Source organism: Silurus aristotelis (assembly GCF_946808225.1).
Source record: "Silurus aristotelis genome assembly, chromosome: 23".
Lineage (NCBI taxonomy): Eukaryota > Metazoa > Chordata > Actinopteri > Siluriformes > Siluridae > Silurus > Silurus aristotelis.
In genome coordinates this window covers 4,418,387-4,430,832 of record NC_139596.1, presented here as the reverse complement: position 1 = coordinate 4,430,832, position 12,446 = coordinate 4,418,387, and the positions used below count along the sequence as shown (strand labels likewise).

At 35.5% G+C, this 12,446-nt stretch overlaps 1 protein-coding gene across 1 annotated transcript in view; it reads left to right on the top strand.

The window, feature by feature from the left end:
- Positions 1-12,446, top strand: part of ank1a (ankyrin 1, erythrocytic a) — a 98,876-nt gene that overhangs the window by 921 nt on the left and 85,509 nt on the right. The gene's annotated exons all lie outside the window — the stretch shown is intronic.

Here is a 12,446-nt window from a genome sequence, read left to right as displayed (position 1 = left end):
GTGGGACAGACAAATAATTTCTCTCTCTCTCTGTCTCTGTCTCTGTCTCTGTCTCTGTCTCTCTCTCTCTCACTCACTCTCACTCACTCTCACTCTCTCTGCCTACTTCTGTAATTCTCTGTGTTTTTTGTATTTGAATGAAAACAACACAGTGATTGGAGCACAATACGAGCAAAAACAAAGTAAAACTTGCTTCTGAATTGACCTCTGAAAAGGTATTTGGTGAGAACTGTTTTTGTGTCCACATTCATATCTGTCTTGACATGCTGTTTTAAAACTCTGTCTTTCCTGTTGTCCCTGAAATGAGGAATAAATGTAGTATTCTCTGGTGAGTTTGCCTAATTTTCCCATGTGGACAGTTATCTATGTATATCCATGTGTCTTTCTGCCTGTCTGTCTATACGAGAATATATTCTCTCTCTCTCTCTCTCTCTCTCTCTCTCTCTCTCTCTCTCTCTCTCTCTCTCTCTATATATATATATATATATATATATATATATATATATATATATATATATAAATATATATATATATATATATATATATATATATATATATATATATATATATATATATATATATATATATTTCTTAACAAGCTAATGTCAAGAGAAATGTGGCTGCAAAGGTCTGGCAGCTCAAGTGTCCACGTGGGTATATGGATAAATGTTCACATAATATACTAGTTTCAAACACACACACACACACACACACACACACACACACACACACACACACACACACACACACACACACACACACACACACACACACACACACAAACACGTACACACACACTTTGGGTTTAATATTTTAAAATGCTTATGGGCTTTCACTTTGACCATTAATATATTTGTGTTCATGTATGTTATATTCAGTGTTAAGCAAAGGCGGACTCTGTGCTGCCCATGGTCCCCTTGGTGCTGAGCCAGCATTCCCTGAGTCTTTTCCTGCCTGCTACTTTGGATCATGATTTATATGCTACTGAATGAAGAGTTATGGCTTGGTGTCCCCCTCAGGGAAAAAATATCACCATATATTTGTCTTCTCTACTATTGTCTTTGGTTTTTTGGTGCACTTTAAAATTAATTATAGTTGCTTTGTTTAATAAAGGGTTTTCTAATTAGAATACTTAGCACTGCAGTGTTGCTGTTATTTCAAGCAACTATACTATATTTCACTAGTTTATATGCTGTTGTGGTGCTTGGTGCCTTTGTTGATAACATCTTGATCACACATTCCAAAGAATTGCCTCCACTTTAATTAAAACTTAATGTTTTAAATTTTATTGAATGTCAACTGCTCTCTTTAATTTAGGTTTCAACATGTCTTCAAGCCAGAGGCTATCGAACGCATATCATTGCTGTGCTGATTTGGGGTGATCATTTGAATATATTGGTATTTCTGACCGGACAATATTGTAACATGATTATTCTTCACAAGACCCTCTAGAGAGCACCAACACAAAAAAAAAACATGGTGTCAATAATCCACCACCATATGGTGTGCACAGCCAACAAGGTCAATCGTAGGTTAATCTGGGTATATAACCGTTCATTATGAACCCTAAGCAATGAGCTAAACTGTGTAACAAAGGTCAAAATTTAGGGAAGCAAAAAAACAAAAAACACTGGATAAACCGACTGAAATGGCAGATGATCAATCACCAACTTTTGATTATAACTCATCATCATTACATTGTGTAATACTCAAAAAACCTATTTCTATTGGTATTTCAGTCACTATAGCCACTATAATGCTCTGAGAACTCACAATATGTTCAGTTTGTTTTCCCACTAAAAACTGGACCCATGGGCAGAAATGCAGATGGCAACTTACAAAATCCCCTTGGTTGTGGTTATTTTCTTGTTGAAGTCCATTTTAATAATCTGCATATGCATAGTCAGAAATAGTAGTAACAGGTGAAATGGAAAACTTTCTATTTTCAAGGTGCCAATGTGAGACGCTGCTTAATAAATTATTAAATGGATAAAATTCAGGTAAGCAAACAACTCTAATTACTATATCAAATTAAAAAAAAAACTGGTCTAGCTTTTGATCTTTGCCATTGCCTGACAAGGTCTATGAAATGGCATGACTTGACAGGTAGATCTCCTTTTCTTTTGGTTACACTATAGATATCAGGCTCTTAAAAATTTATGCTTGTTTCTAGGGCAAGACCAGGGCCCAGTCCACAAAACCCAAGATTGTTTTAATAGAAGGCTTGAGAAGCCGTTTCTTGTTTAGCTCAGACACTCTTTAAGCATTCTCAGTCTGAACAGTTGTTTGGCATGTCTTACAAATTTCTAGAAAATTACATAATAACAGGCTTTGTTGGTTACTAGGGGTCTAAAGCTAATAGGCAAGGTTTTATTTGTGTTTAGCGTGCCATCAAACAAAATAGATCTTAATTCTGACTATTTATACAGTTCTCTAATGGAGTACAGTTCTTTAATGGTGTGGGATTTAAAATCTCTTGTGACAAGTTTTTTCAGAAAAGCATAATGCATGTTGAATGCCCACAGGCACCTTGCTGAATGACTTGCTTTTGATCTCTCTTTGGCATTACTATGCCAATAGTAAAGTCATAGGCTGTAGCAAGAATATCTTTTGTGACTCTATTGAGAGGAACTCTAAATTTGATTGATGCTGTTGGTCTTAATAGATTTTTTCATGTTATACCTTGACACATCACACACCAGGCTTTACTTTTCTTGCAACACCAGTGTTTGTGAGCAATGAAACTGACATCTTTATAACTGTGTTCAAGCCATAAATGACACATCTCATAGCAAGTCTAAAATACAGTCAGTGAGAAAGGACCTCAGTTTTCATTCCTAGGATTCTATTTCAACTGATTGCAACTAAGTCTGATGCAGCATTTGCAAATTAGCAGTGTTTGGCTTCTTTTACAAAGATGGCATGACTGAAGAAAGATCTCTCCTTCTACATCTGCACAAGGTCAGTATTATTATCCTGCTTGTAAATAGCACAGACAATATCTAATGGCACTGCAGAAAACCAAATGTAGTTTGTGTTGAGGTTCAGGCTAAATGATGAATGGCATTAAGTAAAAATAAAATAACAATAGAATCATCTGTCTCCCTCTGAGCAAGTATTCTATTCTGACTCAGTGTCACAGCAGTTAACTGTTGACAAGTTTTTGTCAATTCTACATTTTAGTCAAAGCATCAAAAACTCTGACTTTTGAAACATCCAGAAGCATATGTAAGATTCAAGTATTTGATCCTCTCTGTTTGATGTGTCCTTAATCAGTTTTGATTCAGGTTATAAATGGGAAACTATAGAAATAGACTTGAGATTTCACTGCTTTCTCAAGTTTGTAATCTTGGCCAAGTTTATAATGCTTAGATTTTATGAATATAAAATTTTGTGCCCAAATGCCATATACAAGAGGGAACATTCCATCAACATTCAATCAACATTTCAAGAATGTCAAATTGTCCAAAAAGGAAAGAACCACTGTTAAATTAATAATGTTTGCACCCCTACCGAACAGTCTTTGGATTGTTTTTGGTGAATCTATCACTTCCTGAGGTCCATTCCTTCATCTTAGTATCTCCTTTATCTTAGTCAGGGTAATGGTGAATCCAGAGCTTGAACTGGGAACTAAAAATGCATTCATACTCAAACTGGTACTGGGTGTTGCCCCAATACTAAACTTTTGTACTTCTACTCATAAGATTTTGGTGGCAAATATGTGTTATTGTCCTCATAACTGGTAACTGAATGCAAGAGAACAGATTAAAATAAATGAGAAAGATTGCTAAGCACAGATGTGGCTGATATTGGTATCTACATCAGCAAGCATCTGTACTAGGAACACTGCTCCTGAGCACAACAGCATGGAACTTTTCAATTTTACAATTAAATAAGAAACAAACAAGAATTCTATTTAATTCATCTGTATAGAACTTTTAACAATGGACATTGGCACAAAGCAGCTTTACAGACACAAATTGGTTAGAAATATTAGTTAATTTATATAACATTATATATAATATATATTATATAATGTTAATGTAATATTAATTTATAAGTTAGTCCTTAGAGTCCCCTGGTGGTGGGTCCCCTGGTCCTTCCAGTGTCCCCTGGTAAGATGCAGCGCTCTCACCCGGTCAGGGAACCATCCCCAGCCACTTTCAGTGCCGGTCCCAAGCCCGGATAAATGGGGAGGGTTGCGTTAGGAAGGGCATCCAGTTGTTAGGAAGGGCATCCAGCGTAAAAACATGTGCCAAATCAAACGTGCGGAGGATCCACTGTGGCGACCCCTAACGGGAGAAGCCGAAAGAAAGAAAGAAAGAAAGAAAGAAAGAAAGAAAGAAAGAAAGGAAAGAAAGGAAAGAAAGAAAAGTCCTTAGTTATTAGCCATTGATGACAGTGGCAAGGAAAACTCCCGGAGATGGAATTAGGAGCAAACCTTGAGAGGAACCAGACTCAAAATGGAATCTATCCGCATCTCGATGGCCCCAACTGTCTATTCATTTCAGATATATCATTGTTGAGTTTACTCTTCAGTAAACAGTTCACTGATGGACAGTTAAATGCGATTGTAAACCTTTGTAGTGGACTGATTATATTAATTACAGTCCATATGCATCAGAGTTCTTGAGTTGCTCTTTAACTTCATGGATCTTTAAGCTGTCCATGTACAAAAAGTGGTCTCGTTTTAATAAGAATTCCATTCAGAGGTCAGGCATCAGGATGAATCACGCAGGTCCAGAAAGAAGAAAGGGACAGGATTCCTGGTTAGTTTAGGGACTGCAATCAAACTGTAAATCACTGCAGGGACTCTGGCAAGATTAGCTACGGCAGCATAACTAAAAGGTAGAGTCAGAAGATAGCACAGACATGAGGGAAACAAAATGGGTACACAAATATAGTCTGTATTTTGGCTTGTCATCTTTATTTAGGCTATTTTGTTCAAGAAAAGTGTTTTCTCCTCTACATATCCAGAAAATTGTATTTGTAATTGCCCACATACAGCTTACAATCAAATGATAGTAGTCACATTGAAAAAAAGGTTGACAATGCTTTTCAATTACATTTGTCAGCGTTTTACAGAGGTGGAAAGTAAATTACATTTACTTTCGTTACTGAAATTGAGTAGTTTTTTGTGTACTTCTATTTGTTAAAGTAGTTTTTTATTATCTGTAATTTTACTTTTAGTTAAGTATCTTTTGTTTCAAGTACTGTACCTCTCAATATTTAAAATTACCAGTAAAAAAATAAAGAAGGTCAATTAATACAAGAGGGAAAATACTGCGCGTGCGGGGCGCTCCACCGCCCGGTGTTCCAGCTCAGAACGTAAGAACGGCGCAGAGAAAATCAGGGAGCCAAACGGGGAAAAGAAAAAAATGTAAAACAGTGGAGAGAGGCAGACTGGGAAGTCAGCTAATCACCCAGTTTTTCCAAAAACAAAAAAGTGATTTATGTTCCCTGTTTTGTGTTATGATTCTAAAACTAGTCCGTATGAAGTTGTTTAAATAAACATAAAATAGAAATAGAATCAGTTACTCACCCCGATGTTTATCCACTGTTGAAACAGTATTTCCAAGAAGCTATCCTTTTCTATGCAATCGGGCAATAGTAATGAAACAGCCCTGAGATTCATAAAGGTTTAGAAAGATTGGAAACAGCTTTCTGTATGGAATCTACAAGTTTATGAAATAAGAGTTGTAGAAATCATTTCAATTATTCTCGTTGATAAAAGCAGCCTAAATTATTCACGGATTGAACTGATTTGGTTCTCAAGTTCGCATCACTGATTCACTGATCCTGTCACGGTTTGAGTGAATGTCCACATTTCTTTCTGGAGCTTCTGTTTTGTGAAACCTATTATTCACTCTAATTATCTTTTTATCGCTCTGATTACAATAATCCAAGCAGTGTTTTAGTTGTTTGTGTGTGAGAGACCTTACAATAGTGTCAGTTGCTTTACTGTACACAGTACACATGATTTTTGTCAATTTAATAAATTGTTCAAATTTAGTTTTATTATCTGTTACTGAATACACAATAACTGTTATGCTAATTGATAATGATTGTTGTTACATGTAGCAAAAATATCAGATAATTGGGAAACATGGTCTTGGGGCCGAGTACAAATCAGCCCGGAGGGCCCGGAAACCCTAGCAGTGCCCCTGGATGCCAGTGATGCAGACCCAGCTGAAAGCAAGATGCCATTAAATTCTAATGAAACAAACCCTTGACCAGATTGAAGTGACCACTTTTACTTCAAGTCAACAAAGCAACAGCTTTACTATGCAGTGTAAGCTGTGTTTGCCAAAGGTGACTAAACTGCCATCTTAAGAACTCATCATCAAACCAATTAAGAATTAGATTACAGAATTATATTTTAAGATTACATAGTTGTTGTACTGGTGTGTTGAATCAGTGCATGACATTGTTGCTGTTGGTAAGTTTCTGAAAAATCTAACCACACCGGCAGTTTGTTGAACCTACTTTCAGTTATAAAGTTACAGGTTTACAGGTTTAACACGTAATGTGTCATGTGTGCCCGCAATAATTATTATTTTTTTATTCTGTAAAACGTCCAGGCAGGGTTCTTTATTGGGTTGGGTGTTTTGTGGTAAAACTCTTACGATCCCAAACCATCCTCAACCTGTCAAAGCCATGATTATGTTTTTAAAGCTATTGCAATTATTTGCTCATACTTTGCTTAAGCTATTTATTGCTGCCTTATCATATAGGATTTAATGGGTTTTTTTTTCTTATTTTAGCCAACCTTTCAGTGCTACAGGCTTTAATGAAATTTGAGATTGTAACGTGGTAATAGGATTCTTAAGGTTATCGGTAAAAGTATATGAGAGGTTATCAGATACAGCAGTTAAATAGAAAATCATCATTAATTGGCATGCATGTGTTTCAGGTAAAAAAAAAAAAAAACATTCCAATGCTAAACAATGCAGACAGGTCTTTTTGTAAATCTTTATTTAATACTACTGAATACTACTAAACTATAATAAACAATTAAATTTTTATTTTATGAACAGTACAGACATGTTAATTTCATTGACAAGATTTAGTTTACTTTGCCTAGGCTACTACAAGCCAATACGAATGAAACACTAATATTTTAGCCAGTACATTAGCAAACCTCAATGAGAAACTAATGCTTCATGCAGCTGAGAATGCTAGAGGTCTTGTAGCACTGTACATCACTGTACATCAATATAGATTTTCAAGGACTCAACAGAAAGCGTATTATCACCTGCAACTGATAATAAAAATAAGAAGAATCGTATAAGTAAGTAAGATTTGTCAGCGGCTGACTAACACACAGGCTAGCAGACTTAAGCCTTGGTACTTGAACAATTTTTGTTAAATGGTTAATTTTCTGAGTTTTCTGAGTAGAATTTATTTCACTCCTGTGTATCAGAAACTGACTTCCAGCAGGGATGAGCATGTGATTTAGAGTATTCGGAGGAATTTGCAGCATTGCTCTCTAATGATTCCCACCAATGTCCCAGTTACCAGTGTGAACAGGGAGTGCTGGTTAAAACAAGGCTTAGGTCAACAATGGATAACAAGATGCTAAATCAGCATGCATCAGATGAAGTTCATAGAAAGTGATATCCAGTGCGGATTAGATTTAAATCCTTATGCAGGAATCTGTTGCCAGGAAAATAAGAAAGCAAACCTTATCAAAGATAAGAACATGCTTTGTTGCAATGCATTGCCATTTTATTTATCGATATTTCTTTAGGCTTTATAGCCTATGCTACATTTATGGTTTAATACAGTCTATTGACTGTAAATTGTCTTTGATGCTACAGTCCCTGTATTACGGATTATTGGTCTAAGATGGTGTGCAAATGCAATCAGTTTGCAGGTTGCTTGTAAAATAATTGTACGCTCACACACAAAACACATCTTCAACTGATTTCAAGTTAGGTTTTGATGATAAATGCATTTATAGTTTATCATGCAAAAATAATAGTGGGAGTTACAATTTTATAAATGCATAATCTATATGGTTGAGTTTATTTTACCTCTAGCACATTCTTTGAACTTTAGTTGGTGAATCAAGGCTGCTATTGTTATGGCAGCATTGTCTACAGTATACTACTACTATGAGTGTGTCCCTGGTGTGTGTGTTGCACTGCTGCTCCACTTGGAAATAAGCTTTTATTTTAAACATGCAGACTTGTAAAGCCTACATAAAGCGTAGCCTGGGGGCCTCCGTTCAACTTAAAACTCCAAATGTCTACAATTATTGGGTCTTTCGCATATTTTTTATTTGTTATTATTAAAGCTGGATTGTGAAATTGATTGTAGGTGCTACAGCAGGAGTACAGGGTAATTAGGTGACTGAGATCCAGTCTATGTAAGAGTGCAGTGAGAGGGTCATGTTTCTTGACATTAAATTAAAACCATTTATGGTGGTTGTCAGAGGTTGTTGACTCCAACATGGGTGTGTCTACTCTTTACTCCTTTTTGTGGTTTTAATACAGGATATTAAGTAGCAGACAAGCTTGGAAAGGTGTCCAGTATGGTGCTAGAGGCATCTACAGATGTTTTTTTGTAGGACTCATCTGAAGTGGATGAACACGTATATAAATTTAAATTCAAATTCAAATTTTATTTGTCACATACACGTACATACAGAGTACGACATGCAGTGAAATGCTTTATATGACTGTCCAACATTAAACATGAAAAAATAAATTTAATTTAAGGATAATACATTTTAAAAAGTATAGAAAAACATATGTATATACATGAATGAGTATGGCAGATATTGACAGAGTACAAATTAAAGTGATTTAGTGCGATTGTCCTTAAAGTGTCCATGTGCAGTATAGTGTGGTATAAAGTGACACTGTGCTGTGCAAGTTCAGAGTATTCCTCTCTGGTCTCTTCCATTCTTGCTTTTTGTGGGTTATTTGAAATATTTTGGGATGTTTTTTAATACTGACAAATGGATTTGGTCAGTAGCAGCAGTGTTACAGATGGTAACTGGTCTGTGGTGGTGTCCTTATCTGTGTCCGTATCCACATCTATGCTCACAAGCTAAAAGGAAGAATAAGGTTGCAAGTATCAGCACCAGAAATTAGGCTTATTACCAGGGTTGCTGAACTCTCTGATAGGATTATAGTCATCTGGAGTATAGCCACTGCTCCATTAAAACAAGAGGAGGTTCAAGCACATCATAACAAAGCTCCCCAAGGAAAGATGTAGAGATCCTGCATCAGGCCCAGTTTTCTTGGAAATATCTGAGGATCCCAAAGCAAAAAGGGGCTCGATTTTACAGAGGACAGAAAAAACAGGTCTGGACTTACCACTGTATTTCTCACCAAGAATATTGGAACATAAATGATGAATAAAATTGGTTATATTTTAAAATAAAAACTAAATAAATAATAAAATAAAAGACCCCAAATTGACATGAATTTAAATGAAAGGTTTTAAATTCCCGAATTACGAGATCTAACTGTAAAATGTACATTTTAATTTAATAAGTGACAAAAAAACAACAACAAATGAACATTCTGTGTACTGACATGCTTCTAGTGTACTTTTACGATCATTATTGACACAAGGGTGGTATGGAATGACAAAGCAGATTGACCCGGTTTATACATAACATTGTGTGTGTGCATGCGTAAGCAATGGCAATGTCAGGACCACTGTTCACCTGTGGGTCTTATATACAACAAGATCATTTAAAAGCAATTTTCACTAGATAGCACATCAGAGCCAAAACATGCCAGTCCTGGTGTCATGCCAGTCCTGGTGGTTTCCACACTAAACTGTGAAAAGTTGAATGAAATTTCCAAAATGCTTCTTCATTATATACTGATGTATAGTGACTGCTTTTGGATGTCATTTAGGAAATGGGCAAATGTTGTCATTAATATGGCTTTCTAAACCCACATCCGCATTGCTTCTTGCAGATATTTATATACAAAAACAGAGTCAACTACTTAAATTCTCCCCCAAAATGATGCGATTCCATTTTAGTGTTTGTCTTGAGCTGATGTGAGAGTTCTATGTTTTTTTTTTGTTTAAGCAAGGTAAATGAAGTGAAACCTATATCCAAATGACTGGTGCACCATAATTTTCCAGCTGCATTCGGCTGATGTTTTATTCTCTGTGATTGTCACTCTGTGCTGTGCCTGTGGCCATGAGGGAGCCCTGTGCATGACTCAGCACAACACAGTCGCATAAAATTCACTCATATTTATAGCAGGTTGTAGTGCTTGTGCGACTCTGCAATTCAGAGTATGTGGGTGTTTATGGGTGTTATGTGCATGTTTAGGAACAAACACATATTTTAGATGTCCATTAGGGACAAACAAACAATTCCTTCTCTGAAGGCTGAATTTCTCTGAATTTAAACCTGACAGTAGTTCACACTGACTCCAGTTACTGTCCTACTAAAATATAAAAGGCATGTTATTTGTCATTGAAAATATTTATTAGTTAGTTTTGGCTAACTGGATTCAGTCGCTTGTTTGGTCTCAAATGCTTTAACTCTGCCATTGCGATAATTTATCTTTTTCGGAAATAAAGGTTGTAATTGCTGATAAATGTAGGAGCAACAAAATATTCAACCTAGAATTTAAAAATACATTAAGATACATTCTTATTTATTATCAGATATTGCAATCCAATGTATATACTTTATTTCACCATATATTATTTTGGGTCAGAAACTACCTGTAGCAATAAGCTGATTATTACTTTTTAAAGCTGTCTATACCTTAAAACCAATTCCTGAACCATCTAATAAGATATAAGAATTTTGGCAGATGACCTTATAAAGAGCAATAGCTAATTTTTATTTATATAACTGTGGAGTGAAGGTTAAGGGCCTTGTGCAAGGGCTCAGCAGTGGCAGATTTGTGGTGCTGGGATTTGAGCTCAAGTGCTTCTGACTAGACATTAACCATTTAGCACCTTATCCACCTTAACCACACTAGGGTTAGGGTTAAGGTATAAAGGTATAAAGAAGGCTTCATTAATTCCTGACTGAAATCGTCAGTTCTGTGCTCCATCTCGCTTCCCCTCTAAACCTGCAGGGATATTTGTAGATGGAGATTGCGTTATTTAGGGTTCATTTCTCCCCTGGGATCACAGTTAGGGTTTTTGCATTGTGGTTCCTGGTTATCCTTCTACTACTGGTGGTGTTTGATGCTGGTTCCTCTACTTTGTAACTTCACTTTAAAAAGCCCTTAAAACAAATCATTACAATATTTAATACAAAACACCAGCTTGCAGTACAGGACAGTAAAAAAAGATTTTTGTCCAGAAATGAAAGGAACTGATGATGTATCTGTGTATCATAAAACACATTTTGACATGATCAAATCTATTTTACATATTTTTATATAATAAAGGAAAGAAAGAAGGAAAGCAGGCATAGATTGATCTATTTATGTAAGCAGAAAGGCGTTAAATTGATAAATTAATTATGGATTGGGAATGGCTCTATTAAGGCGTTTGCTTTTGGAGGGATGGTTTTCTGATGCTAAAATAATTTAATTAAATAGATTTTTATTTGTATAGCAATGATAACAATGAACATTGTCTCAAAGCAGCTTTACACAGAAAATGCGGTGATAAAGAATAAATAAGATCGTTATTAATAAATGTAAGTTTGTCCCTAATGAGCAAGTGGTGACTCTGGAAAGGAAAAAACTCCCTGAAATGGCATAAGGAAGAAACATTGGAACAAGACTCAAAAGGGAAACCATCCTCATCTAGGTGCCACCGAATGCTCATTTATTACAGCTAAATGTTGAGGAGTGCAGTGATGGTCAAATGCAAACTGTAGTGCTGAGTCAGTGAAGCAGACTGTTGATATTAAGTACAGTGCAAAACGTTTCTGTGTTACTCGTAATTTCATCCCCAGTTAAAAAAATTATTTACTTTGCACTAAATGTATTACTTGAATATTTTGCTTGTCATATTGCAAATAAATATCAAAATGAAATCTTAATTCTAGAGCATCTTAATAAAACTTAGGGGGGGGGGGATTTCTTGGAGTTGCTGTGGTAACAGATACCACACTGTTACCATGCTGCTTTGTAAGGCAGGAATATAATTATGCCTTTAATATATCACTGTATATATATATATATATATATATATATATATATATATATATATATATATATATATATATATATATATATATATATAAAATGTGTTTTTTATGGGATTAACATATGAAATCCACAATTTACGTTGTTCTTTAAGATTTAATATTCGATTAAATCGTTCGGGGTTTTTTTGTTAATGGTTATTATCATTTTCGAATGTGTGTTGTTCATGAGGAACCAGTGTGATAAATCTAAGACTGTTAAATGACTAGAACATGTTATTGATTACTATATAAGAGTGTGGAGCGATTACTGGACCTAATTACCCCCCCAAACATTGCACCATTATAGCTC